Source organism: Sus scrofa, chromosome 1 (assembly GCF_054392235.1).
Source record: "Sus scrofa isolate SSC_HxYL_T2T_F1_AM1 chromosome 1, Sscrofa_HxYL_maternal_Yorkshire_Landrace_v2.0, whole genome shotgun sequence".
Lineage (NCBI taxonomy): Eukaryota > Metazoa > Chordata > Mammalia > Artiodactyla > Suidae > Sus > Sus scrofa.
In genome coordinates this window covers 112,498,914-112,524,983 of record NC_139383.1, presented here as the reverse complement: position 1 = coordinate 112,524,983, position 26,070 = coordinate 112,498,914, and positions in this window count along the sequence as shown.

The window sequence follows — 26,070 nt, the reverse complement described above, 5'->3', positions numbered from 1 at the left end:
GAATATCACCCATTAGTTTCATTGTTACTAGTTTTGTTTAGTTTTATAAATATTTTAGGGTAAATAAAGTAAACTTGATAAAGTTATTAGAAACCACATTATTTGGAACAAGAGAAAAGAAAATAGAAATTTCCATATGAACTTGTGATTTTTAAAATATGTTTCCTAGGCCTGCCCACTAAATGGCCCAGGAAGGAACAACATTCCAGTTGGAAAGACCATAACTTGTTTCCCCAACTCAAAGGAACTGGGACTTCCTGGAGAAACAGGGAGTTAGTTATCCATTTGGGGCAGGTGAGCCTAGGATATCTCCTTTCAGAAAAGACAACTCTCAAAGGCTGAGCTTGAAGGGATTCCTACTAGCCACATCTGGGATAATTTGAACATCAAAAAAAGAATAATGACTCCAATTGATTGTAAAGCAATGAGCAAGTTAAAATCTGTGAACCCAATTGTGATAATCAAGGAATAAAATTCATTTGCAACCCTGGAAGTTAAATCCTTCACCAAATTCTTACTCTGAAAATTTCTAATTAAGGAGAAGGAATTAATCATTTACTTTGTCTTTGGGAGGAAAGATATTTCAGTTCAAATCGATAAGAGAAAGATCTTTTTCACAGGAAAAAGACAACAAATAAATGCCAAAGAAATGATTGAATTAGAAATCAACATTATGTAACCCTCAATGAAGCAATGGGCCAAGGCAAGGATTGTCAGAGTGGAGAAGTTGTTGCAAGGCAGAATATTTACATGCCACAATCTTTACTTCAGAGTTTACTTACTGCAAAGGAGGACATGTAACTTTAGAGCGGAACTCTCAGTATGTCACCCACCTTAACCCATGACTAAAATTAGAGTGGAAATAACCTCTCTTAACCATGAACTTGTTGTGATGCCATGTGTATAGTGCAACATCACTTTTGAAGTCATCTTGCCCAAATTACCCCAATCTAAATACATCTTATGACCTTATTTCCAGTTTACAATAATTTCAGGGATTAAGAAATCAAGAACAAGAGCACTTGCCCAAAACTCTTCAAGAAATCATTGTCATTTTAAAAAGTAGGAAGTGGGGGTGGCTATTGTAAATCAAAAGAAACTAAAAAAATGTAGCATCCAAATGCAATATATAAACCCTGGTCGAATCCTTGTTTTTTTTTTTTTTAAAGTATAAAATGTATAGCTCTTTGCAAAATTATATATGTAACAGATATAAAGCCTATGAAATGAATTTGAGGTTGAACTGAGGAAATTTGAATGTAGAATAGATATCAAATGATATTAGGAAAAATGTTTTCTTAGATAATAATAGAATTGCAGTTTAGTAGAAAAAATAACTTTTTAAAGAGATGCATATTGAAATATTTAGGTATAAAATATGTTCTCTAAAATATATTTTCAAATAGGTTATCAAAAATATTTGGTACATATTATACACATAATCAGTACGGCAAAATGTTACTCTAAGAGGTGGTACATTGGTGATTATTGTACTGTTCTTTGAAACTTTTCTGCTTATCTGAACTTCACAATGAAATGTTGGGGGGAATGACTTAGAGAAATAACAACCAGTTAAAATATCTTGCCCTGATGTGTATATATGATTAGATAAAACATTGTTTACTTATTTTTAATTTAATAAGCTTAATAATGATGAATCAGTTTAAAAGTTATTTTATCATTAATGAAGTTTAACTTCTATTTTCATAGTTTAAAAGGATCATAAAACTTCAAGACTAAAGATTAAGTGAAGAAAGTCAGAAAGAGAAAGACAATACCATATGATATCACTTATACGTGGAATCTAAAATTGGGCACAAATGAACCTGTCTAGAAAACAGAAACAGACTCACAGACATAGAGAACAGGCTTGTGGTTACCAAGGGGGAAGAAGGAAGAAAGTGGGATGGACTGGGAGTAAAACTTTAAAAATGTAAAAAAGGGAGTTCCCGTTGTGGCTCAGTGGTTAATGAATCTGACTAGGAACCATGAGGTTGTGGGTTTGATCCCTGGACTCGCTCAGTGGGTTAAGGATCTGGTGTTGCCATTAGCTGTGGTGTAGGTCATAGATGTGTCTCAGATCTGGTGTTGTTCTGGTGTAGGCTGGTGGCTGCAGCTCCTATTAGACCCCTAGCCTGGAAACCTCCATATGCTGTGGATGCGGCCCTAGAAAAGACAAAAAAAAAAAAAAAAAAAAAAATTCAAGATCTACAGTTTTGTATAGTCAGTTTTAGCCATTCTGAGTGGATATCTGGCTAGAGAGAACACATCCAGAGTGTTCATCTACTGCCTGAATTTAATGAGTCTCTGCCAAAGGGTTTTATCCATGGTGGACTATTGAAGGGCATCAGGTGTGAGCATCCTATGAGCCCTGAGAGAAGATAGTAAAAGAAAAGAAATTCCTCTAGGTGTTATTAAAGGGACTAGAGTAAGTAAATGAATGTGCTTTTGTGATACCCTAGGATAAGAACTAGATAATTTGTTGATAATTCAGGAAATATTTGTTTCCCTAGCTTTGTGATAACTACCTGTACAGAGATAGGAACTTTGATATATGTGGTATATTGGTATAATGCACCCCCCCTTAAATCCAAATAATCTTATTTTTAAGATATATTTTATATAGCAATAACATTGTCAATTTAGTGGAACCTACAAATTTACAATATACTTTTATATTCAGGGAAGAAGGCGTGAAAAAATTATTATTTCCATTTTACATGCCAAGTACTCGGGACACAGAAACTAAATTATGAACCTAAAGCCACACAACTTGTAGGAAATAGACAAGCTAAGGAGTTCCCATTGTGGCTCAGTGGTGTTAAGACCCCAACATAGTGTCTGTGAGGATGCGGGTTCAATCCCTGGCCTCTCTCAGTGGGTTAGGGATCTGGCATTGCTGCAAGGTGTGGCCTAGGTCACAGATGGGGCTTGGATCCAGTGTTGCTGTGGCTGTGGTGTAGGCTGGCAGCTGCAGCTCCAATTTGACCCCTAGTCTGAGAACCTCGTTATGCCTCAGGTGCGGCTGAAAAAAGAAAAAAAAAAAAATAAGGAAGCTAAGACTTGGGTCAAGGGTACAAGTCCAGCCTGTTTCCTTCCTGACTACTTTTTAAAACAGCTGAACCTCATCAAACTCATTTGTACTTGTAGATCCAGGCTAAGACTCAGCTTGACTGGTGACAAGTGAAGTACGATCAGTGCCCAGTAATGAGCCCTTTTTGTCGAATGTGCTTCTCAGGATCAGACAAGGCCAAGGGCAAGTGCATTTTTTTCAGGTTTCAAATGGCTGTTGGGTCACTAAGATCTGTTTTTGGGTTCTTTTTATTTTAATAATGGTTAGGATTCCCATTCTTTTCCTTTCACTGGAGAAGAGTGGTGATATCCCCCTGTTGACTTCATTTGAATATGAAACAACTTAATGAGCTGTGGCACAGGGAGGGCATGTCTGCCTTCATTGCTTCTGAACCTCCATGGGATCCTTTGCCCTAGTCAAGCTTTCTAGGTTCATTGCTGTGTACAGGAAACTGTTAGAGGAGCCTGAGGGCTCTTGAACTTTTGATGCCAATGGGTAGTGAGAATTCTCTTGGTTTAATAAGTTCTCTCCACAATTACTAGACTGTATTTGTTTTTCAATACCAGCAGGCTGGGATATCCAGAGGGGATCTTTGCCTATAATTCAGCAGACAGTCTCTTTTCCTGCTTGTTGTTTTACTTCTTTTGCGTTTTTTTTTTTTTTTTTTTTTTCATTTCAATTTACAGCTATCTGTGTAGAAAACACTTGGTGTGTTTGACTAATGTCTTAAAATGGAAGCTAAATGAATCTTTCCAGTCTTGCCTTTCCTTAGCAGATCATGATTTTCCAGACCAAGAATTCTACAACTGGGGGAGGCAGGAGTTCATCTTTGCATTGGCTTCATCAAGGGAATTGAACATATTCACCCCGTCCTAATATCCACCTATGACTCACTCCTCGTCTGTGCATGTGTGTTTGTACACACTCATCTATCTGTACATGTATTTTCCAGTCTACATTCATAGACTAAGATCTTAGATTCATTTGTGATTTTCAGCTTCAAACAGTAGGTCCTCAATCAAATGGCATTTCTCTTTTATTTTTTAAAAATTTTATTGAAATATAGTTGATTTACAATGTTGTGTTAGTTTGAGGTGTAAAACAGCGATTCAATTTTATATATATATGTGTGTGTGTGTACTCTTTTAGATTCTTTTTCACTAAAGGCTATTATAAGATATTGAGCATGGTTCCCTGTGTTATATAGTAGGTTCTTGTTGGTTATCAATTTTATATATAGTGGTGTATATAGTTTAATCCCCAAATCATAATTTATCCTGCCCCTCCCCTTTCCCCTTTGATAACCATTCTTTTTTTCTTTTTTTGCTTTCCCGTATCTGTGAGTCTATTTCTGTTTTGGAAATTGGTTCATTTTGTATCATTTTCTTAGATTCCACATATAAGCATTATCATATGATGTCTTTCTGTATTAGACTGGCTTCACTTAGTATGATAACTTCTAAGTCTATGCTGCTTATGGCATTATTCTGTTTTATGGCTGAGTAATGTTTCATTGTATATGTACTACAATGTCTTTATCCATTCATCTGTCAGTGGACATTTGGGTTGCTTCCATGTCTTGGCAATTGTAAACAGTGCTGCTATAAACATTGGGGTGCATGCACCTTTTCAAACTAGAATTTTCTCCAGATATATTCCTAGGATTGGGATGACAAGATCAAGTGGTAGCTCTACTTTAGTTTTTAAAGGAACCTCCATACTGTTCTCCATAGTGGCTGCATCAACTTATACCCCCCACCATAGTACACCATTAGTATACGAGCATTCCTTCTCCTCCATACCTTCTCAAGCATTTATTATTTGTAGACTTTTTTTTTTTTTTTTTTGTCTTTTTGTCTTTTTGGTGCTGCATTGGCAGCATATGGATATTCCCAGGCTAGGGGTAGAATTAGAGCTACAGCTGCTGGCCTACACCACAGCCACAGCAACACCAGATCTGAGATGCACCTGCGACCTACACCACAGCTCACGGCAACGCCAGATCCTTAACCCACTGAGCAAGGCCAGGGATCAAACCCGGTCCTCATGGTTGATAGTCAGGTTTGCTAACCACTGAGCCACAATGAGAACTCCTGTTATTTGTAGACTTTTTGATGATGGTCAGCTTTTAAAGTTAAATTAAGCTTAAAAATAATTTACTCTACAGTATACATAAAATTACATTTTGTTTTTGGCAAAAGAGATAATTTCTTTTTGGTTGTTCTATAAAGAATAGAGCACACTGAAAGAGAAAGTAATTGACAAGAATTACATGTTTATGTGTGAAGGGAGAGCCAGTTTTTTTTTGATAACAGATTTTTTTTTAAAGTGGCCTAGCAGTTAAAGATCTGACATTGTCACTGCTTTGCGCAGATTAGATCCCTGGCCTGGGAACGTCTTCCTAGAGTGAGAATAGCCAAAAATAAATAAATAAATCAGGTAGCCTATACTAGCAAAGTGAAATGGAAAGGACAGGAAATAAGAAGGGAGAGAGAATGGGACAGAGGAAGTGTTTGAAAATACAGTGTATTAATAGAAAATTTGGGGTATAGTGAGAATAATAGATTTAGGAAATAATTGTTAGTGAAAAGATTGTTGCTCATAAAGAAATATGGGCACCTCCAGCCATGGGGAGCCACCCAGGGGAGCAGGGTGAAGAGGTGGAGGGAGAGGGAGAAACAAAGGGTGAGAGCCCTTACTGTGGTTTCTTTAGGACAGTCAGGCAGGCAGGGTAGCAGGTTTAGGACTGTCTAATTGGAATAGTATCACTTGGCTCAAGGGCATTGGGGCTGTCTATAGTTGTCCAGCACCTGGCCCTGGGGTGATTAGGGCAGGAGGGTAGTGGCTCAGAGTGCGAGAATTTTGTAGAGGGGCTGAGTGGGCTCTGGGTTGGTTGGTTTGTGTTTGAAAAGTGCATGTTCCACTCTTGGTGAATTGTTTCCTGTCTCTAGGAATTGACTGAACCTAGAAGGGGCAGCCTCTCCAAGGTCAACAAGGCTCCAGATATCCAAATGTCAGAATACAGACACTAAAAGACATAGTAAATGCAGGGAGAAAAAGAAAAAGGATTGGAGGGACATTAAGAGGAAAGATACAAAATACCCTCAGACCGATAATGCTGTTTTAGATATTTAATTGCATAGTGCAGATGAAGACATCCAGATTTCCCCTGACCTATCCAAAAAATTGTAAGCACTCTCTCTTGTGGTTCCTGCAGAACATATTAAAGTTTCTACTATAACAATATTATCACAATGCTATCCTTCCAATTATTTTGTTGTTGTTATTGTTATCTCTTGTCTCCACTGTACTGAGAAGCCCTGGAAGTTGGTACTTTATTGTCTTGTCTATATTACAGTTCTAGCACTTCCCACATCCTTTTCAATGTTTGAAGAAAGAATAAAAGAGAAGATGAGAGACATGGAAAGAAAGAATGAAATTGCTAAGGTTCTATGGACATTAGTCTAAGAAGTGGAATTGAAGCTCAATCTCTAGGGAAACACTGAATACAGAAGTATTCCATAGGGAAGAGGTCAGTGACATCATTTAAATCACTAATGTCATCCAGCTTGGACAATACCTGTGTCACTAGCCTTATCTTATGATGGATCCACAGATGAACACCTGATTATAATTGTGGGAGAATATATGAATGGAAAATGAAGATGAAAAGAAACTCATCATGAGCCAAAGTGATTATAATCATGTTTTATGTGTAGGAATAATGATCATTAGGAATGAAAAATGAGAATGAAAAGCCCAATTATATGTTGAGTTGCTTTGCTAAAACGTCAATAGAGAGGGATACAAACGTAGGTACCAAATGAATCATGATAGATATCTATGTTTCTCACCATTTAGAAGATGAACTACGATGTGCTATGCTTAAGGGAGAATTCATCAGCCAAGTGGTTATAAGGGGCTGACTTCATGTGGCAATATCTGCCAACATCTGACAGAGTGTGACTGCAGTTTGCAAGAAAGATACCTATGAAGGGAAAATACTGCATCTGAAATTGAGTGTCCCATTGTTAGATGCTAAATAAAGGTGTTGACAGAGTACAAGTTGTCAGATTTACCCACTTAGCCATTGCTTGAGTTCTTGCTATTTCAAGTTTCCTAGGATAATCAAAGACCCCTGCAGAAGCCTGGGCAGTAATAAATGTTAGAACAATCCTGTGGACTCTAAACCAACAATGATGGGAAGCCAATAAAAAGTTGCTTTGTGAAAACCTGGAAAATAGAACTCATATTCTTTCCTAGTGAGGTATTTGATTTGCTGGTTTTTTAGCTTCTGATCTCTGTGGTGTAGAATCAATAATTGATAATCTAAGTCAGTGGTGGCAAATAGGTTTAAACTTGTCTGTTAACTCCAGTAGACTGGTAGAATCTTCCAGGAGCCTTGCATTAAAGAGTATTCTGAGAACACATCTCAGCCGAATAGTAAGGAATGCTGAGCACAATTAGCAATGTCTGCTGTGGACATAGCCATTTGCAACAAGTATTTATTATCTCATTTCTGGATACTCTCCCCTATTTCTTGGGTAATTTAAAATGATATTTGAAGACAGAGGAAGGGATTAAATTACTTATCACTTCATGTGAAATGTATATTTTCATTTGCTATTAGTAAAATAAAATTTAAAATTTCCCAGAAATCTTTATATGTATTTTAAATAATAGATTAAAAGGATCACATGAAAAATAATGAAAGATCACTACAGCCTTGTTAAAACTTGAAAACCTATCAGAAGAACCACATAATCTGTGTAATTATGACTTTTTAAATTACTCAAATGAATTTATCACATCTGTAGTTGTATAATGATCATAACAATCCGATTTCACAGGATTTCCATCCCATAACCCAAGTACATCCCCCCACCCCCAAAACTGTCTCCTCCGGAGACCATAAATTTTTCCATGTCTGTGAGTCAGCATCTGTTCTGCAAAGAAGTTCAGTCTGTCCTTTTTTCAGATTCCACATGTCAGTGAAAGCATTTGATGTTGGTGTCTCATTGTATGGCTGACTTCATTTAGCATGATCATTTCTAGGTCTATCCATGTTGCTAAAAATGCCGGTATTTCATTACTTTTAATGGCTGAGTAATATTCCATTGTGTAAATGTAACACATCTTCTTGATCCACTCCTCTGTCCATGGGCATTTAGGTTGTTTCCATGTCTTGGCTATTGTAAATAGTGCTGCAATGAACATCGGAGTGCATGTGTTTTTGCGAGTCATGGTTTCCTCTGGATAGATGCCCAGGAGTGGGATTGCTGGATCAAATGGTAGTTCTATGTTTAGTTTTCTGAGGAATCTCCATACTGCTTTCCACAATGGTTGCACCAATTTACAATCCCACCAACAGTGTACTAGGGTTCCTTTTTCTCCACACAATCACTAGCACTTTTTGTTTGTAGACTTTTGGATGATGGCCATTCTGGCTGGTGTAAGGTGGTACCTCATCATGGTTTTGATTTGCATTTCTCTAATAATGAGTGATGCTGAACATCTTTTCATGTGTTTTTTGGCCATCTGTATGTCTTCTTTGGAGAATGGTCTGTTTAGATCTTCTGCCCATTTTTTGATGGGGTTGTTTGGTTTTTTTTGGTATGGAGCTGCAGAAGGTGTTTATAAATTTTGGAGATTAATCCCTTGTCAGTTGATTCACTTGCAAAGATTTTCTCCCATTCTGTGGGTTGTCTTTTTGTTTTGTTTAGGGTTTCCTTTGCTGTGCACAAACTTTGAAGTTTGATTAGGTCCCGTTTGTTTATTTTTGTTTTAATTGTCAATACTCTGAGAGGTGGATCTGGGAAGATGTTGCTGTCATTTATGTCAGAGACTGTTTGGCCTCTGTTTTCCTCTAGGAGTTTTATAGTGTCTGGTCTTACATCAAGGTCTTTAATCCATTTTGAGTTTATTTTTGTGTATGGTGTTAGGAAGTGTTCTAATTTCATTCTTTTCTGTGTGGCTTCTCAGTTTTCCCAGCACCATTTATTGAACAAGCTGTTCTTTCTCCATTGTATATTCTTGTCTCCTTTGTCATAGATGAGTTAGCTGTAAGTGTGTGGGTTTAATTCTGGGCTTTCTATCCTGTTCCACTGATCTATCTTTCTGTCTTTGTGCCAGTACCATGTGTTTTTGATGATTGTTGCTTTGTAGTATAGTCTGAAGTCTGGGAGCCTGATTCCTCCAGCTCCATTTTTCTTTTTCAGGATGTCTTTGACTATTCTGGGTCTTTTGTGCTTCCAAGCTAACTTTAAAATATTTCATTCGAGTACTGTGACAAATGTCCTTGGTAATTTGACAGGGATTGCATTAAATCTAAAGATTGCCTTAGGTAGTATAGTCATTTTGATAATACTAACTCTTCCAATTCACGAGCATGGTATATCTTTCCATCTATTTGTGTCCGCTTTGATTTCTTTCATCAAGAAAGAAATGCCATTGATTTCTGTGTATTAATTTTGTACCCTGTGACTGCCAAATTCATGGATGAGCTCGAACAGTTTTCAGGTAAAGTCTTTAGGATTCTCTAGGTATAGTATCATGTCATCTGCAAATAGCAATAGTTTTACTTTTTCCTTTCCCATTGGATTCCTTTATTTCTTTTACTTCTTTGATTGCCATGGCTAGGACTCCCAAAACTGTGTTGAATAGTAGTGGCGAGAGCGGACTCCTTGTCTTGTTCCTCATCCGAGTGGGAATTCTTTGAGTTTTTCGCCATTGAGAATGATGTTCACTATGAGTTTGTCATATATGGCCTTTATTATGTTGAGGTCGGTTCCTGTTATGCCCACTTTCTGGAGGGTTTTTATCAGAAATGGAGTTGGATATTGTCAAAGATTTTTTCCGTGTCTATTGAGAAGATCATATGGTTTTTATTCTTCAGTTTGTTAATGTGGTGTATCACACTGATGGATTTGTGGATATTGAAGAACCCTTGCATCCCTGGGATAAATCTCACTTGATCATGATGTACAATACTTTTTATTTATTCTTGGATGTGGTTTGCTAGTATTTTGTTGAGGATTTTTGCATTGATGCTCATCAGTGAAATTGACCTGTAGTTTTTTTTTTTTGTGGTATCTTCATCTGGTTTTGGTGTCAGGGTGATAGTGACCTCATAGAATGAGTTTGCAAGTATCCCTTCCTCTGCAATTTTTTGAAATTTTTTTCAGAAGGATAGGTGTTAGCTCTTCTGTAAATGTTTGATAGAATTCACCTGTGAAGCCATCTGGTCCTGGATTTTTGTTTGTTGGAAGTTTTTAAATCACAGATTCCATTTCAGTAGTTGTGATTGGTCCATTCATCTTTTCTATTTCATCTTTGTTTAGTCTTGGAAGATTGTAGTTTTCTAAGAATTTGTCCATTTCTTCTATGTTTTCCATTTTATTGGCATATACTTTCATATAGTAGTCTCTTACAATCTTTTGTATTTCTGTGATGTCCGTTGTTACTTCTCCTTTTTCATTTCTAATTTTATTGATTTGAGTCCTCTCTCCTTTTTTATTGGTAAGTCTGGCTAAGGGTGTTTATCATTTTTTTGATCTTTTCAAAGAACCAGCTTTTCATTTCATTGATCTTTTCTATGGTTTTCTTTGTTTCTATTTCATTGATTTCTGCCCTGATATTTATGATTTCTTCCCTTCTACTATAGGTCTTGTCTGTTCTTCTCTCTTGAGCTGCTTTAGATGTAAAGTTAGGTTTTTTATTTGAGCTTTTTCGTGTTTCCTGAGGTAGGCTTTTATTGCTATAAACCTTCCTCTTAGAACGGCTTTTGCTGTATCCCACGGGTTTTGGAGTGTCATATCTTTGTTTTCATTTGCTTCTAGGTATTTTTTAATTTCCTCTTTGATTTCTTCATTGGTCCATTGGTTGTTTAGTAGAATGTTGTTGAGTCTCCACGTGTTTGCGTTTTTGGCAGATTTTTTCTTGTCGATTTCCAGTTGTATAGCATTGTGGTTGGAAAAGATGCTTGATATGATTTCCATTTTCTTGAAGTTACTGAGGTTGGATTTGTAGCCAGGGTGTGATCCATCTTAGAGAATGTTCCATATGCACTTGAGAAGAATGCATATTCTGTTGCTTTTGGATGAAATGTCCTAAAAATATCTATTAAGTCCATGTGGTTTAATGCATCATTCAGGGCCTGTGTTTCCTTATTTATTTTCTGTCTGGATGATCTGTCCATTGCTGTAAATGGGGTGTTAAAGTCCCCCAGTATTATTGTGTTATTGTTGATTTGTACTTTTAAGGTTGTTAGCACTTGCCTTATATATTGTGGTGAACCTATGTTGGGTGCGTAGATATTTGAAATTGTTATATCTTCTTCTTGTATTGATCCTTTGATCTTTATGTAATGACCTTCTTTGTTCCTTAAAATATTTTTCCTTTTGAAGTCTATTTTGTCTGATATGAGTATTGCTACTCCAGATTTCTTTTGACTCGGCCTTACATGGAATATTTTCTTCCATCCTCTCACTTTCAATTTGTATGTGTCCCTAGAAGTGAAGTGGGTCTCTTGAAGACAGCATATATATGGGTCTTGTTTTTGTATCCATTCAGCCAGCCTATGTCTTTTGGTTGGGGCATTTAGTCCATTAACATTTAAGGTAATTATTGATATGCATGTTCTTATTGCCATTTTATTAATTGCTTTGGATTTGTTTTTGTTGCTCTTTTTTCCCCCTTCTTTTCTTGTTCTTTCCTCTTCTGGTTTGAGGACTATCTTTAGTGTTGTATTTGAGTTGATTTTTCTTTGTGTATCAAGTGTATATTTTCGGTTTGCAGTTATTCTGAAGTTTTGATATAAGAGTGTATATGTATATGAAATTGTTTTAGGTGTTTCATCTCTTAATTGCAAGTTCATCTCCAGTGTCCTGCATTTTTGCCCATCTCCTCTCACGATTTCTGATTTTGGTGGCATATTTGTGCATGGATGATTTGGTATCTTTACTTTATATATACTTTTACTGGTGAGCCTTGTCATTTGTGCAATTTTTGTTTCCTGTTGCCATCTTTTCTTTTCTGCCTAGAGAAGTTCCTTTAATATTTGTTGTAAGGTTGGTTTAGTGTTGCTGAATTCTCTTAGCTTATGCTTATCTGTGAAGGTTTTGATTTCTCCTTCAAATCTGAATGAGAGCCTTGCTGGGTACAGTAATCTTGGTTGGAGGTTTTTTTCCTTTCATCACGTTAAGTATATCAATATCATGCCACTCCCTTCTGGCCTGCAGAATTTCAGCTGAAAAATCTGTCAATAACCTTATTGGGGTTCCCTTGTATGTTACTTGTTTCTTTTCCCTAGATGCTTTCAAGATTTTCTCTTTGTCTTTAATTTTGGTCAGTTTTATTAAGATGTGTCTCGGGGTATTCCTCCTTGGGTTTATTTTATATGGTACTCGTTGTGCTTCCTGGATTTGAGTGAGTAGTTCCTTTCCCATGTTAGGGAAGTTTTCAGCTATTATCTCTTGGAATAATTTTTTCTGTCCCCTTATCTCTCTCTTCTCTTTCTTGCACCCCTGCAATATGGATGTTGGTGCATTAAATGTTGTCCCAGAGTTCTCTGAGACTCTCTTCATTTGTTTTCAATCTTTTCTCTATTTTCTGTTCTGCATCTGTAATTTCTACTAATTTGTCCTCCACCTCACTTATTCATTCTTCTGCCTCCTGTATTCTGTTGTTAGCTGCTTCTAGTAAATTTTTATTTCAGTTATTGAATTTTGCATCTCTTCTTATTTAAGTTTTATATTTTGTCTCTTTGCTCAGTGTTTCCTGTAAGTTATCCATCTTTGCCTCCAGTTTATTTCCATCATCTTCAGCATCGACAATCTAAAGTCTTTTTCCTGGAGGCTGAGAATCTCCTCATGGCTTAGCTGCTTTTCTGGGGGTTTTTCCTTTCTCCCTCATATGAGTTATAGTTCTCTGTCTTTTCATTTTTATAGGTTTTTGGTGTGGTGACCTTTTTACAAATAATATAGCCTCTCTTACTTCTGGTGTCTGCCCCCCCCCCTGCCCGTGGCTGAAGTCAGTGTGGGGGCTTGCTGTAGGCTTCCTGATGGGAGGGGCTGATGCCTGCCCACTGGTAGCCACCTGATTCTAATCCCTCTGGTGGGTGTGGCTTAGTCTCTGGATGGGATTAGAGGCAGCTGTGTGCCTGAGGGATCTCTAGGTAGCCTGTTTACAGGTGGGGGGGGGTGGCTGTGATCCCACTTGGATTGTTGATTGCCCTGGGGCTTCTCAGCCTGACTGATGGGTAGGGCCAGGTTTTCCCAGAATGGCCACCTCCAGAGAATGGCAGCTTCTGAATATTCCTGAGAACTTTGCTTTCAATGTCCTTCCCTCACAACCAGCCACATTTACTCATGTTTTCCAAGGATGTCCTCCAAGAACTGCAGTCAGGTTTGACCAAGGTTCATATGGAAACTTTGCTTTGCCCTGGGACCCAGTGCAGGTGAAAATCTGTGTCCACCTTTTAAGAATGGGCTTTCCATTTCCCCCAGTCCCTTGAAGCTCCTGTGCACAAGCCCCACTGGCCTTCAATGACAGGTGTTCCAGGGGCTCTTTGTCCCAGTGCCATTCCCTACATATGAATGTTTGATGTGGGCTCAGAATTCTCACTCCTGCACATGAGTCTCTGTGAACCAGTTAGTTTCCAGTCTGTGGATCTTTCCACCTGGGAGGTATGGTGTTGTTTATATTGTGAAATCACCCCTCTTACTTCTTGATGTGCCCTCCTCTTTCTTCTGGAGTAGGATATCTTTTTGAAGGTTTCTGGTCCATTTGGTTGAAGATTGCTCAGCCTTTAGTTGTGAATTTTGTTGTTTTTAGGAGAGAATTTGAGCTCCAGTCCTTCTATTCCACCATCTTAATCCCGTCTCCTCAGGAACTCACTTTTTATGTTTGCTGTATCTGTGCCTCTGGAAATTCCCCATCATTTCCAGAAAGCAGTCTTCAGAAATCGTGGCTCTGATGACAAGCATCATCCAACATTTCAGCGTCTCTAATTATGACTTTTATCACCCATTTTCCTCACCCCTCTTTGTTCCACTGCCACAAAAATATTCAAATCAATTCTATACTAATCTAAATTAGCCATTTAAAAAGGCCAAATCATTTATCAACATAATCTTTGTATTCTTTTCTCTATAAAATGAGATTTCAAAATATATTTTGGTCTTTTTCTGAATCACTTTAACCTTCATTCACTTTTATTTCCTTTGCTTTTAATCTGAAAGTGTCTGGTAAATGAGGAGCCCCTTAAGTCCATATGTTGTAACAAAATGAACATTCAACCAATTGACCAAATAAACCAATATATAGCCTAAAAACTAGTTTAGTTGACCTAAAATCAGATTCCTTGGTAGTTTAAGATGGAAAAGTTGCAATGGATCACTGACTTCTGGTAACATTTACTTGATTTGATTTTTACTGTTCTTCTTTTGTAATTAGCAAAGATTACTTTAGATAAATCTCACCTCCCCAAAGTAGAATATTTTTAGTCAGATCTTATTTATAACTTTTTTTAATGTTCTATTGCTTAGTATTTGTTCTTTTTTTTTTTTTTTTTTTTTTTTTTGTCTTTTGTCTTTTTGTTGTTGTTGTTGTTGTTGCTATTTCTTGGGCCGCTCCCGCGGCATATGGAGGTTCCCAGGCTAGGGGTCGAATCGGAGCTGTAGGCACTGGCCTACGCCAGAGCCACAGCAACGCGGGATCCGAGCCACGTCTGCAACCTACACCACAGCTCACGGCAACGCCGGATCCTTAACCCACTGAGCAAGGGCAGGGACCGAACCCGCAACCTCATGGTTCCTAGTCGGATTCGTTAACCACTGCGCCACGACGGGAACTCCAGTATTTGTTCTTTTTATACCAAATGGCTTGTCTGTACCCTATTTTTCCCTTGCATATATTATAGAGAAAGAGGTAATTCAAGCTGAAATTTGCAGAGTTCCCTGGTGGCTCAGTGAGTTAAAGGTCTAGCATTATCACTGCTATGGCTCAGGTCACTGTTGTGAGGGTTTGATTCTTGTCCCTGGGAACTTCCTTATGCCTTAGACTCACCCAAACAAAACAAAATAACACTGAAATCTGAGAATATGGAATAGTGATAAATAGGAAGACAAGAAAGAGTTGGTCATTAAAACATTGCTACATTTTTAGGGGATGTTCTTTGAAAATACCCCAAAATGTGTGCCATTGAGCACAGTCTGTAATCCTTTAGTAATGATTAGTTATCATAGGTTCTTCTTTGTAACATTCTTCTATATTGTCTATGAGAAATCACTCTAAAAATGTTATTGTGTGTTTCAGTAGAAAACAATATATGTCTACAGCATACCCTTCCAGGTTATTCTAGTTCTGTTCATTGTCTTTTAATTTGCAACTATTTATTAATTATAGGTAACTAATAGATATGTATATGCTATCCTCTTCAGTAGTGATTTTAATTGATTTCTTCCCTTCTAGAAAATACATTTTTGTCTACATTTGCAATTCACCTTGATATTTTTCTATTATATATAAATGTGTGCTCTTTTGAACCAGTAATAACATCTCCTTGGTTCCTTAATATCAGATGAATAAAATAAAACCTTTCACACATTCATTTTTATGTCTGTATGAGAGTCATGATTTACTAGTTTCTGAAAACTATCTTTAATACCACATTTATAGGAAAATTGCCTTCCAGTTGTGTCTTACTTTTGATGAACTATAAATAGGGTAATAAATAAAATATAAATAAAGACAAGTCATTTTTGAAGCAGTTTAGAATTTAAACATTTATTTCAAATAATCTATGAGTCCTTTTCTCTTTCTCCTCTTCTCCTTCCTCTTCTTTATTGATAGAATCTGTTACATTGAGCAGATGCTTTCTTAACATAGTGACAATGTTAGAATCCAAAAGAATGTTTTGTTTAAAGTGACAGCACTATAAATATTCAAAAAAAGTCTCTGCTGATTTCATACTGTACACAAGGATTTTTTTACGTTGTGAAGTTAATTTCATGATAAAGTGCTAAATTATCTTGACGGGAGAATAGTCTGCCAGCTTTATATCTTGGGTTCCTTTCCATTGTTCTGGAGCCTACTTATCCCTCTTGGGAGAAACTAAACAGATTTCTATGAGGAGAGAAAAAAAAATTCTGAGTTTAGGTTTAAAATATTACTTGCAAAAAGAAATTAAAATAAAATGGAATGCCTATATAGCAGTTGAGAATAGACAGAAAGACATTGTTTAATTTAACAATACCAAGAACTAAAACAAAAACAGGAGATCCCATTGTGGTGCACAGGAAACGAATCTGACTAGGAACCATGAGGTTGTGGGTTTGATCCCTGGCCTCGCTCAGTTGGTTTAGGATCCAGTGAACTGTGGTGTAAGTTGCAGATGCAGCTTGTATCTGGTGTTGCTGTGGCTGTGGCATTAAAAAAAAATGATACAGTCTTTCCCCTTTCACATTTCCTCATAGGAGCAATACTGAACAATTCTTGCCATTTGAATTTCACATTTCTGCTTCAGTGGTGATAAAACACTAGCATTTCAAAAAAGTTAGTTTTTTTTTTTTTTTTTTTACAACCTTTGCTATTCCTCCCCATCCACACCACCCTTTAAGTGTTAGGGATTCAGAACATTCACACTTTTCTGAAAGTTTTGGTTTTTACTTTTTAGTTAACGTTGCTTTATACAGCTACTTTTCGTTGAACTCATTGTATTTGTTTTCCTTGTCCCCTCTCCAAGCATGGACCATAATATGATAAAATTAAGCTTGAACACTTAGATTTAATGGACCTTTTTTTTTTTTTCCTTTCAAAGTGTGTATAGTCAGCAAATTACTTTTAGAGTTTATATTCATAATTAAATTTACTAAACATTTATTCAACACATGTTACGAACTGTTTAGAGCCTGAGAACATACCAGTGAAATCTGCAAGGCCCTTAGGATACATAAATCATTGCATAATGTCAACAAAGAATTGGAACTGAAATTGTATACCTCAAATTGGGACTCAAACCCACTTTTTTTTTTTTTTTTGATTAAAATTACAGACTTGGTCCCAGGACTTACTGAAGTTCAGGTTCTTTATGTCTCAGCACAGAAGGAATTCAGTGAAAGGCAAAGTGATAGGTAAGAAGTAGATTTATTGAGAGATAGACCAAATGTGGGCTGTCTCAAAAGGCAAGAGAGTGGCCCTGGGAGAGACGCTCCGCAGGTAGAGTGTGGGCCACTCAGAAGGCAGGAGGGTCCGAAATATAGGGTCATGAGTTTTTATGGGCTGGGCAATTTTATAGGCTAATGAGAGGGAGGATTATTGCAACTATTTCGAGAAAGGGTGAGGGTTTCCAGGTATTGGGCCACATCCCACTATGAGTCAGCCTCAGAATGGTCATGGAGTCTGGTGTGTCATTCAGCTTGCTAATGGTGTACAATGAGGATACCGTATAATGAAGCTCAAGGTCCACTGGAAGTCAAATCATCCACTGTCTTCAACCTACTTGGTTCCAACCAGTTTTTGTCATATCCTCAAGGACTGTGTCTTTTCTTTTTTTTTTTTTTAAGGATTGTGCCCTGCTCCCTTCCCCCCTATTTCAGAGCCCCAAGACAATTTGAATTATTCTTTCAGTTCTAAGAATATTTGAGATTCCTTGAATTTGTGACCTGTGTACTCACAAAGTAGTATCTTCTCTAAGATAAAGAATCTTTTGATAAATAAGAATGTTGAGATTACTATAAGCCTAACCCAATGAAAAAGAGAGCTCAGAAAAATGATACTGAATGAGAAAGAACTCAGAAAAAGACAATATCTTGGTACATACACATATAAAAATATTTTACTACTATGGCATGATCTTTTATTCAGGGTATGAAGAAACACAGAAAAATGTTTAATTTGTTGAAGGAAAGGTTAAAGGGGCACACATTTATGTGGAATAAAGAAATGCTTAAATGACTTGCAAGTGGAGACAAACCTTGATTTTCCACAGAGTGGAGGAAGTCAATTATTTCACTGTCAGTTGCCTAAAATTTGCAAAGATTTGACAAATGAACGATGAACAGAGACAGCGAGCACAGCTGGAATCTGATAACTGAGACGGGTGTGCTACAAATGAGGCATAGTTTTCCATGGAAACACAAAGTTGTCTTCAGAAGGAAAAGGAGATCATATCAAATAAACACATTAAACCTAGTTAATTTCTGCAACACATTCCATCTTTAAGCTCAGAGTGCCTTGGCCTTGCAGGAATGGATACAAAGAACAAGATATGGTCAAAGCCAACACAAAGTACAGCAAACACCTTGTTACACTTGCTTACTCCCTCCCTGTGGAGTTCCCACCATTACCATGACCCTGGTTCCTGCACCACAGATGGTAGACTAGCAGTTTCCACTGACCCAGACTAAGTCAGTTCTTCTCTCAAGAAAGAGAAACTTTGAACTTTATGCCACTTCCTGCCAGGGTGATCCACTAGGAAATGCCAGCTGCTGGGCTCTGTCCTGGTAATATTTATCCATGTGCATAGAGAAGCAATGAAAACTAGTCTTAAAGAAAAAGAATGAAGAAATTTCTCCAAAAGAAGCAGAGCTTAGAGAGAGAGAGACAAGTTTCTGATGAAATCCCAGTTTTTGGTCCCAGTCTCTTATGATGTCCAGTGTTGGTACAGAGCAAAAAAGGGATATAGGGCCCCTCTCTGGACAGAGAACATATGTAACCAGAAATGTGAGGCACCCTGAAGAAGGGAATTAGTCTTTTAAGTAAAGGAAAACTAGTACCAATTTTCTTAGACCTTAAAGTAATTTGTTTATTTAGGTACTGTGCTATATCCACTTCTTTTGACTGGGAAAAAAAAAATGTAACCTGGAAGTTTCCTTCTGGTACAGCGGGTTAAGGATCTGGCAAGGATGTAGCTGTGGCACAGGTCACAGCTGTGGCGTGGGTTCTGTCCCTGGTCTGGGAACTTCTAAATGCCATAGGTGCAGCAAAGAAACCCCAAAATACAAAACAAAAACCTAAATGTTGTGAATCATGTTTTATTTGATGGGCTTGCCCAGGACTTAGGCCCAGGATGCAGCCCCTCAGATAGTTCTGAGGGAAGGCTCTGAAGAGGTAACGGAGGAGCCAGGATATATAGGAGGTTTTGCAACAAAAACTGGGTGGGTGGAACATCAAAAGATTATTGTTAACTAAAGAAAAACAGACATCTCAAGTTACTGAATTTAGTGCTTTTCTAGGTAGGGGGAAGATGCAAGAGTATAGGCTCTTCAAAGTTGTTCCTTTGATATGCACCTTAAATATATAGGGCCAATATCCTGTTCTTTTCCATTCTACATCCCCTCAGGGTGGCACATTCTGCGGTGGCTGCTGTGGCTAATAGCTAGATGGCTGCATCATACTTTGTTCACTGATATGCCAGTGACAGTCTTCATTTATGACCAAGTAAACTGTAGTTATTAGGGTTATTAGGTTAAAACACAGGGTTTTGTTTTTGTTTTATGGCCACACTTGTGGCATATGGAAGTTCCCAGGCCAGGGATTGAACCTGTGCCTCTGCAGCGACCCAATCCACTGCAGTTGGATTCTTAACCAACTGTGCCATAGGGGAAACTCCACAATAAAAATTTTAAGTAAGGTTAAATTTTGCTATGCTATGTTATCAGAATTATGGATATCTGTAGCAGTTTCCTTCTTTCTTTGAAAAGAAATGACAAATTGTTTTGTCCTTAGGTTGTTTTGTTTTGACCCTATAAATAGTAAATCTATAGAAAATCAGATTAAATCTGTTTTTAAATAGTAAATCTATAGGAAATCAGAGTTCATGATACATTCTTAGATAGTTGTGAAAAAGAATAAAACGTGACTGGTATGAAGGGTAGTGATAGTTCATGAGTTTGTTTGTTTTGAATGTTGATCCCTTCAGATTTAATTGAACTTAATATTCAACTGCAAGCCATTTTGATGATCTTTTTAGTTTTTCTGTTTAATTTATCATGCTTCTTAGATATGTCCCTGATTAAGCTTAAAAGAGGTTTATTGTTGTTGTATTATTATTATTATCATTTGCTTTTTAGGGCCACACCTATGGAATATGGAGTTTCCCAGGCTAGGGTTTCAATCAGAGCTACAGCTGCCAGCCTATGTCACAGTCACAGCAACATCAGATTTGAGCCATGTCTGTGACCTACACCACAGCTCATGGCAATGCTGGATCCCTAACCCACTGAGAAAGGCCAGGGATTGAACCTGCAACCTCATTGTTCTTAGCCGGATTTATTTCCATTGTTCCATGACAGGAGCTCCAAGAGGTTTATTTTTAATATTGACACCTCTGGCTTCTACCTAAGGTGTAGAAAGCTGAAAAGCACATGGCCTCTAACTACAAAAAAGCCAGATTATGTATAGTCATAACTATTCTTGAATCCATTAAAGACCTGAGATTGCAGTGCAACCAACTTGCCTGATTTCTTAGGAAATGGGATGTGAGCACCATTTTTCCTGTGGTCATGGGAAGAAGGCAGGACCACTATGCAAATTGTAAGAAATTTAAGTAAAAGCTTTTTTGATTTAATAAAGACAAAGTGTGGACTGGCATGAGCGTGCAGAATCATTGGAACTGGCATGAGAGTGCAGAACCATTCATGAGGGGAATTCACATCTACCCTCAGGTTCCTCTGGAAATCCGGGCAATCGTGAGCCAGACACAAAGCAGGGCTGGAGGGGATAAAGCCTCTATCAGGGGAGGGCTCTGAAGGAGGAGCAGAAGTCCACTTGGCTTCTTGCCCATTGAGGAACAAAAGCTATAAGTTGCTCAGGGGAAGGGCTGTATACCCTGTAACCCTCTAGGACACATTTACAGACCCATTGTATATGGGTGAAAATAAAAGGAAAACATCCTATACCTCTGGGAAGGGAGGGAAGTTTATCCAGATTATTTAATTTTTCAAACCACTAGAGGAGAGACAGGATCACTGAGAAAGTGCCACCCTCAAGATGAATGGATTCAGTGCTAGTAAAAACAATGGTGCATTTCTCCAGCAATATGCTCTGGGGAAGAATCCACCAAGACACCTCCAACAAATACTAACAGACATAAGGAGAAACTGATGGGAATGCAGTCATAGTAGGAGACCTTAACACCCCTCTCACACCAATGGACAGATCCTCTAGACAGAAAATCAGTTAGGCAACAGAGATCCTAAAGGATACAATAGAAAAGTTAGACTTAATAAACATTTTCAAGACATTGAATTCAAAACCAAAAAATCAGAATATGCATTCTTCTCAAGTGCACATGGAACATTCTCAAGGATCAATCACATTCTGGGGCACAAAGCTCACCTCAACAAAATTAAGAATATAGAAATTATTTCAGGTATCTTCTCTGACCACAATGGCATGAAACTAGAAATCAAGCACAGGATAAGAAATGAGAAAAAACTTACTACATGGAGACTAAACAGCCTGCTGCTAAAAAACCAATGGGTCAATGAGGAAATCAAGAAGGAAATTAAAAAATACCTCAAGACAAATGATAATGAAGATACAAACACTCAAAAACTATGGGATCCGGCAAAAGCAGTGCTCAGAGGGAAGTTCATAGCAATACAGGACTTCCTCAAAAAAGAGGAAAAATCTCAAATTGACAACTTAACCCACCACCTAAATGAATTAGAAAAAGAACAAACAAAACATAAAGTCAGCAGAAAGAAGGAAATCCTAAAGATCAGAGAGGAAATCAATAAAATAGAGATTCAAAAACAATAGAAAAAAAGTCAGTAAAACTAAGAGCTGGTTCTTTGAAAAGGTAAACAAAATTGACAAACCTCTGGCCAGACTCCCCAAGAAGAGGAGAAAAACAAACCCAAATAAACAAAATAAGAAATGAAAAAGGAGAAATCTCAGGGGATACTATAGAAATACAAAAAACCATTAGAGAATACTATGAACAATTGTATGCCAGCATATTTGAAAACCCAGAAGAAATGGACAACTTTCTAGAGACTTACAGCCTGCCAAAACTGAATCAAGAAAAGACAGATCAACTAAAGATGGACCACTAGAAATGACATTAAATATGTAGTAAAAACACTCCCTACAAATAAAAGTCCAGGACCAGATGGCTTCACAGGCGGATTCTACCAGACATACAAAGAGGAACTTACACCCATCCTCCTTAAACTTTTCCAAAAGGGTGAAGAAGAAGGAATACTCCCAAAGATATTCTATGATGCCGCAATCACCATAATACCAAAACCAAAGATACCCCACCAAAAAAGAAAACTATAGGCCAATATCTTTGATGAATATAGATACAAAAATTCTCAACAAAATTTTAGCCACTGAATCCAACAACATATAAAAAAGGTCATATGCAACAACCAAGTGGAATTCATCCCAGGTTCACAAGGATGTTTCAACATGAGCAAATCAGTCAATGTCATACACCACATTAACAAAAGAAAAGTCAAAAAACATATGATCATCGCAATAGATGCAGAAAAAGCATTTGACAAAGTCCAACATTCATTCATGATCAAAGTGTGTATAGAGGGAACATACCTTAACATAATCAAAGCCATTTATGACAAACCCATAGCAAATATAACACTCAATGGAGAAAAGCTGAAAGCCTTCCCACTAACATCTGGAACAAGGCAAGGATGCCCACTCTCACCACTGTTACTCAGTGTAGTATTGAAAGTCTTCGCCACAGCAATCAGACAAACAAAAGAAATAAAATGTATCCAAATTGGAAGAGAAGAGGTAAAACTGTCACTGTATGCAGTTGACATGATACTATACATAGAAAACCTTAAGGACTCAACACCAAAACTACTCCAACTGATCAACAAATTCAGCAAAGTAGCAGGATATAGGATTAACATTCAGAAATCAGTCACATTTCTGTTTACTAACAATGAAATATTAGAAAAGGAATACAAAAATATACCACTGTTTAAAATTGCACCCCCCAAAAATCAAATACCTGGGAAGAAACCTAACCAAGGAAGTAAAGGACTCACATGCCAAGAACTATAAAACATTATCAAGGAAATTAAAGAAGATGTAAAGAAATGGAAAGATATTCCATGCTCATGGGTTGGAAAAATTAATATTATAAAAATGGCCATACTACCCTAAGCAATCTACAGTTTCAATGCAATCTCTATATAATTACCCATGACATTTTTCATAGAACTAGGACAAACAATCCAAAAATTTATATGGAACCACAAAAGACCCAGAATTGCCAAAGCAATCCTGAGAAACAAAACCAAGCAGGAGGCATACCTCTCCAAGATTTCAGGCAATATTACAAAGCCACAGTCATCAAGACAGTGTGGTACTGGTACCAAAACATACAGACAAACCAATGGAATAGAATAGAGAACCCAGACACCTACAGTCAATTAATCTTCCACAAAGGAGGTGGGAACATAACATGGGAAAAAGACAGTCTTTTCAGCAAGTGTTGCTGGGAAAACTAGAGAGCCACATGTAAATCAGTGAACCTGGAATCATGCACAAAAATAAACTCAAAATGGCTTAAAGACTTCAACATAAGACAAGACACCATCAACCTCCTAGAAGAGAACATAGGCAAGACATTCTCTGACATCAACCTTACAAATGTTTTCTCTTGTCAGTCTCCCAAGGCAACAGAAATAAAAGCAAAAATATACCAATGGGACCTAATCAAACTGAAAAGTTTTGCAAGCTTATGCACAACCATAAAAAACTCAAGAAGACAATTTACAAAATGTGAGAAAATATTTTCGAATAATGCAACCAACAAGGGCTTAATCTCTAAAATATACAAACAACTTATACAACTCAACAGCAAAAAAGCCAACAACCCAATGGAAAAATGGGCAAAAGACCTGAATAGACATTTCTCCAAAGAAGATGTACAAATGGCCCACAAGCACATGAAAAAATGCTCAACATCCCTGATTATTAGAGAAATGCAAATAAAAACTACTATGAGGTACCACCTCACACCAGTCAGAAGGCCATCAAATAACAAATTCTGGACAGGGTATGGATAAAGGTGACCCCTCCTGCACTTTTGGTTAAAATATAAATTGGTACAACCACCATGGAGAACAGTATGGAGGTATCTTAGAAAACTATGCATAGAACTACCATATGACCCAGCAATCTGACACTTGGGCATCTATCCGGACAAAACTTCCCTTGAAAAAGACACATGCACCCACGTGTTCATTGCAGCACTATTTACAATAGCCAAGACATGGAAACAACCCAAATGTCCATCGACAGAAGATTGGATTGAGAAGATGTGGTATATATACACAATGGAATACTACTCAGCTATAAAAAATAACAAAATAATGCCATTTTCAGCAAAATGGATGGAACTAGGAACTCTCATACTAAGTGAAGTAGGTCAGCAAGAGACAAATACCATACAATATCATTTATATCTGGAATATAGTATATGGCACAAAGAATCTTTCCACGGAAAAGAAAATCATGGGCATGGAGAACAGACTTGTGGTTGCCAAGGTGGAGGCAGGGTGTGGGATGGATTGGGAACTTGGGGTTAATAGATGCAAACTATTGCCTTTGGCATGGATAAGCAATGAGATTCTGTGGTATAGCACTTGGAACTATGTCTAGTCACTTATGATGGAGCATGATAATGTGAAAAAAAACAATGTATACATGTATGTGTGACAGGGTCCCTTGCTGTACAGTAGAAAGTTGACAGAATACTGTAAACTGGCTACAATGGAAAATAATAAAAATCATTGTTAAAAAAAAAGGAAAATAATGTCCTGTTTGTTTTATATTTGTTAAAAATGTGTGGTTATCAAAAATTAAATATGAGTACAAATGATAAAAAATAATATGTAAGTATAAAAAATATAACTACAAATTATTATTTAAAAATCAGATAAAGATATTAAGAAAATTATGAAAGTTCCCCTTGTGGTGCAATGGAAATGAATCTGACTAGTATCTGTGAGGATGCAGGTTAGATCCCTGGCTTCGCCCAGTGGGTCGGGGATCCAGCATTGCCATGAGCTGTGGTGTAGGTCATGAGTTGGATCCCGAATTGCTGTGGTTGTGGTATAGTTTGCAACTATAGCTCTGATTGGACCCCAGCCTGGGAACTTCCATATGCCACAGGTGTGTTCCTAAAAGCAAAAAAAAAAAGATATTAAGAAAATTAAACCACATGTGAAGAAAAAACAAAACAAAACATAAATCCAAATTAGAAAAACTCAAAAGTGAGATGATAATTATCAGGACACAATTCAATGTAAAATAATTTGAAATTTAAAGAATCAAAGACTAAGCTAAATGGAATATCTGAGTAAGTAAACTCAAAGATAATAAATAAGTTGAAAAATAATACCTTTAGAAAAATACAAAGAAAGATTTCAAAAATCAAAAAGTGAGGAAGGAATTCCAGCTATGATGCAACAGTATAAGGATACAGCAGTGTCTCTGCAGGGACTTCTATTTGATCCCTGGCCTTGGCCTGGTAACTTTCATATGCCACAGATGTGGCCAGAAAAAAAAAAAAAAAAAAAAAAAAAGAAGAAAGTGATGAGGAAAATGATTAAAAACATTTAAGAGAAAAATGATAAGAAAAAAGATCTCAATTATGTATTGTAGTCCTTTCAATGCTCTTACTTTCCCCCAAAATGGAAACAACAACAAAAAAGGACAGTTACTAAATGCTATCATTCTAAAATAATTCCTAAAATCAAAAAAATATGAAAGATTTGAAATAAATTACTACTTGAGAAAACTGACCCAGAATAACCCATATCTTGATATACTCTAGTAAAATTATAGGACATTAAGGAAGAAAAATAATTGTTGGACATTCAGAAAAGGTACCTAGTTATTTATAAAAAAAACAAAGGCAGATTTTCACAAACTTTTTGTTAAAATAATTGGAGTATTACATTCAAGGAACTCATGGGGAAATATGTGAGCCAATGATTGAATCAAGTCAA